Source organism: Lactuca serriola, chromosome 8 (genome assembly GCF_051521515.1).
Source record: "Lactuca serriola cultivar US96UC23 chromosome 8, Lser_US96UC23_V15, whole genome shotgun sequence".
Lineage (NCBI taxonomy): Eukaryota > Viridiplantae > Streptophyta > Magnoliopsida > Asterales > Asteraceae > Lactuca > Lactuca serriola.
Window position 1 is genome coordinate 290,113,495 of NC_136415.1, and position 5,361 is coordinate 290,118,855.

Sequence of the window (5,361 nt, forward strand, 5' to 3'; positions counted from 1 at the left end):
AACGTCCCGAATTTTTACTTTTTAAGTAGAAAAGTTCACGAAACCAGCTAATTTATTCAGTTTTGTCATTTTTGAACGGTTCAGTAGGTCATGAGACAAAATTGTTAATTTTTTCAAAACAATGATATTTTTTTGTATATTTCGTCAAAACTAGTATATAACGTATAAATGTGTTTTTTACATATTTATATTTATTTTTATATATTTATGTATTTTTTTAAAGTTATTATATGCATATGTTTACGAATTTTTTATATTTTAAATGTATGAACATATTTTTAGGTATTTATATGTAATTTTAAGTATTTCACATATTTTTTTTATGGATTTTTATGTGTTATGTTTTATGTTTTAAATATTTATATCTATTTTTTACATATTAATGTATTTTATTAAGTTTTTATATGTATAAGTTTACATTTTTTTTATGTATTTTAAATTTATATATGTATTTTTTATGTATTTATAATGTATTTTTTTACGTATTTTTTATTTATTTTTATGTCTTATTTTTTATTTACTATGTATTTATGTTTTTTTTTTAAAGTTTTTTTTTTATATAAATGGTTATGTATTTTTATGTATTTTCAGTGTATAAATGCATTTTTATGTATTTATATGTACTTTTAACTATTTTACATATTTTTATGTATTACGTATTTATATATATTTATATGTATTTATTAATTTTTTTAAAGTCCTTTATATAGATGTTTATGTATTTTTATGTCTTTTAAATGTATAATTGTATTTTGTTTTATGTATTCATATATTTTTTACTTCAAGTTTTTTTCACCATTTCATCTAATTTGTATAATTTTCCTCAGTATGTCAAGATGGTTGAAATTAAACATCACATGGAAAAAGCTTAAAATGTGTAGTTATGTAGAAAAACTATCTACATGTACTCGAAAAAGTTGTACGAATTAGATGAAATTGTGAAGATGACTTGAGTAAAAATATACATAAATACGTAAAAATAATACAGTTATATTTTTAAATACATAAAAATACATAAACATCTAAATAAAAAATATAAATAAGTAAAAATATATATATACGTAATATATAAAGAACACATAAAAGTACACACAAATATGTAAAATACTTAAGAAAATACAATTAAATATGTAAAACAATATGTTTATACATTTAAAATACAGAAAAATACATAAAAATCTATATAAAACTTTAAAAAATACATAAATACGTAAAAATATATATAAATACGTAATACATAAAAATATTTAAAATACTTAAAAATACATATAAACACATAAAAAAAATATATTTATACATTAAAAATACACAAACATCTATATAAAAAAAAACTTAAAAATATATAAATAGTAAAAGTACATATAAATACGCAATACATAAAAAATAACAAGTAAAAATACAAAAAAAAAAATATGTAAAATGTTTTAAAAAAATACATATAAATACGTAAAAAAGATATGTTTATACATTGAAATAAATAAAAATATGTAAACATATACTGTAACGACCCAATTTTAACGTCCAAAAACTTCGTTTTTAAAACATTTCTTTAGTAAACATTAATAATTAAAAACGTTGTTTGATCAAACCGCATCACAACGTAAATCATGTCTAAAAGCCAAATCATACAACCAATCAAAATATCAGAGTACAAATCCCAGAAAATCTAGTAAATGCGGAAACCAGAGTGTGTGCATGATGTGCCACTACCGCGCCAGCTCCTTCCCCTTTGATGAAGAGGTACCTGAAACCAAAACTGTAAACTGTAAGCACAAAGCTTAGTGAGTGCCCCCATATAACACATATACTGCCAGGCTATTCTGGGGTGCTGACTACCCGGTACGGCCATTCTTGGGTGCCGACTACCCGTGCGGCTATTCTGGGGTGCTGTCCTACCCATGTCAAGCCATTTTGGGGCGCTGACCTACCCATGTCGAGTCATTCTAGGGTGCTGACTACCCTTCGGTCCTAACAACCGAACCCTGGGGACTGGTCCCCTCTTACTACCTCTATCGCATAAAACATAACAAGCCAGCATACAAACATATCATCACATACTGTCAGACGTGTATGGGGTGTCTGACTACCCTTCGGTCCTAACAACCGAGCTCTACTATTATAACGCATCAAGCTAGCATATAGCATATCAGGTAGTAACAAGTCTAGATGATATCACAAAGACAATCATCTAACATACAACTCCTACTGGTGGGCCGGCATTGTGGCCGTAGACCCACCACTACTGGAAGGTAACTCACCTCGAAGTAGCTGCTGATCTGATCGGGAACTGACTGTCTACTGCTGCTGCTACTGCTCCGGAAATCCTCCGGCTGCAATTCCCACAACATACTCCATCAAACACTGCTAACTGACCTATGGGTAAAATGACCATTTTACCCCTGCCTATGCCCTAAGTCAAAGTCAAAGTCAACTTTCAGTTGACCCGACTCGCCGAGTTGGCTTGCCAACTCGCCGAGTCCCTGTCGAATTGACTGACCTGGGTCCCGTTTCTACTCGTCGAGTTAGGCGTTGACTCGACGAGTTCTCCTTCCAAACTGATTGATCAAGTCCTTCATCCTACTCGCCGAGTTGTATGAACAACTCGGCGAGTTCATCTTCATCCGATGAACACCATGCTGAGACTCGCCGAGTTATATGAATAACTCGTTGAGCCTGTTCTTGATCTAAGAAGATTGCCTTGAACTCGCCGAGTTAGGGTATTGACTCGCCGAGTTCCTCCATGGGTGAGTTCGGCTTCCAACTCACCGAGTCACACCCCGTGACTCACTACTCAAACTCGACACAACGAAAAGGGACAACTCGGAGACTCGCGAGCAGACTCGCCGAGTCGTCGCCATGCAATCACTACATATGCGATTTTGCTCGATTCCAGTCTATGCCATTCACAGATCTGGGTTCCTAGAGCATGAATCACACGTAAAGTTTCCAACTTTACATGTAGATATTCACCAATGAGGGATTTAGGGCTCAAAATGCCTCAAAAGGGTAGATCTAGGGTGAACAAGCAACAATGGTCCAAAAAGGTAGCGGATCTGAGCTCCTGGAGCTCAATCTTGCCTAGACCTAAAGGTCAATCAACTTATTACGACTTATATTGCACATACAAGCTTGGGGAAGGGCTCAAGAAAGACTTAATGGAGCAATAAGCATAAAAACAGAGGGAAAACAGGTTATACCTCAAAGAAATCACTGAGAGGACACTAAGATGCTTGACTTCCTTCCCTTCCTCTTGATCTACTCCTCTTCCTTCACAAAATCTTCAAGGAAACACACTAATAAGCTTCAAACTCACAAGAACAAAGGCTAGGACGTATGGAGAGCTTCTGAGGGTGAATGGGGCGGAGTTGGGGCACAAATGGTCGTTTAAATAGGGTGCAAACCCTTGGAAAATAGGGTTTCATCAGACAACGCATACTCGCCGAGTCCAGGATATGGACTCGCCGAGTCGCTAACTTAAACGTGTCCTGGGTCCCGTCTCTACTCGGTGAGTCGGACCTATGACTCGCCGAGTCCAAGGCTAAAAATGGAAAATACTCAAGTAAGATTTATGTACCAGGAACCAGGTGCTACAAATCTCCCCCACTTATTTTAGACTTCGTCCTCGAAGTCTGCTGCTCGATCCTGAAACAGCTCGGGGTAATGCTCCATCATTTCCTCCACCGGCTCCCAAGTCCACTCCGAACCCTTGCGATGCTGCCATTGCACCTTCACTAGCTCCACCCTCTTGTTCCTCAAATCCTTCGACTTCCTGTCGAGGATTGCGACTGGGTGCTCAATGTAATTCAGGCTGGCATCAACCTGAATATCCTCCAACGGCACTACTGCTGAATCGTCCACTAAGCACTTCCGCAACTGAGAAACATGGAAAGTGTTGTGGATCTGGCTGAGCTCGACTGGCAGATCCAGCCTATACGCCACCTTGCCCACCCGAGCTACAACCCTGAATGGCCCAATAAACCTCGGACCCAACTTGCCCCGTTTCCTGAATTGAATGACGCCTTTCCAAGGTGACACATTCAGGAGAACCATATCCCCGACTTGGAACTCCAAGTCGGATTGACGCTTGTCGGCGTAACTCTTCTGCCGACTCTGAGCAGTTTGAAGGCTGTTCCGAACCTGTTGGATCCTCTCGGTCGTCTTTAGCACCACCTCGGTGCTCCCCATGACCCTCTGGCCAACCTCACCCCAGCATATCGGGGTCCTGCACCTCCGTCCGTATAACATCTCGAATGGGGGACGGTCAATACTCGTGTGGTAGCTGTTATTGTATGAGAACTCAGCCAAGGGAAGATAGGTATCCCAGCTACCACCAAAATCTAACACGCATGCCCGCAACATATCCTCTGAAGTTTGGATGGTCTGCTCGCTCTGACCATCCGTCTGCGGGTGGAAGGCAGTGCTAAGATGCAAACGAGTGCCCAACTCTTCATGAAATCTATTCCAAAACCTGGTAGTAAAACGCACATCCCTGTCCGAGATAACCGATACTGGCACCCCGTGCCGCGCCACAATCTCTCTGATATAGATGTCGACCAATTTCTCAGCTGATATACTCTCCTGAATCGGGATAAAGTGAGCACTCTTGGTCAATCGATCCACGATGACCCAAATCGAATCTACTCCATGCGCGGTCCTGGGAAGCTTCGTGATAAAATCCATCGTGATATCTTCCCATTTCCACAACGGGATGTCCAACGGCTGCATCTTCCCATGCGGTCTCTGATGTTCGGCCTTGACCTTCCTGCAGGTCAAGCACCGCTCGACATACCATGCCACATCCCGCTTCATGCAAGGCCACCAATAATCTAGACGAACATCCCTATACATCTTCGTCGCCCCGGGATGAATAGAGAATCGGGACTTGTGTGCCTCCTCCATCAAGATCTGGCACACGCCTCCGTGATACGGCACCCACACCCTGCGGTGTAGTGTCAATAATCCTCGGCTATCATAATCGAAGGAGGAAACCTGACCCACCACGCGCTCGCTCTTTCGATGTTCCTCCTTGATAGCTTCCTGCTGAGCCTCCCGAATTCGCTCCAATAGGGGAGTCACTACAGTCATCCTCATGCAAACGTCCTTGATCGGCGCCGCCTTACGGCTAAGTGCATCGGCCACCACATTGGTCTTCCCCGGGTGGTATAGGATCTCGCAATCATAATCATTTACCACGTCCAACCACCGACGTTGCCTCATGTTCAGATTCGGCTGATCCATGAGGTACCTCAAACACTTGTGGTCCGTGTAGATGGTACACCGAACCCCGTAGAGGTAATGTCGCCAAATCTTGAGGGCAAAAACCACCGCCCCCAACTCCAAATCATGCGTCAGGTAGTTCAC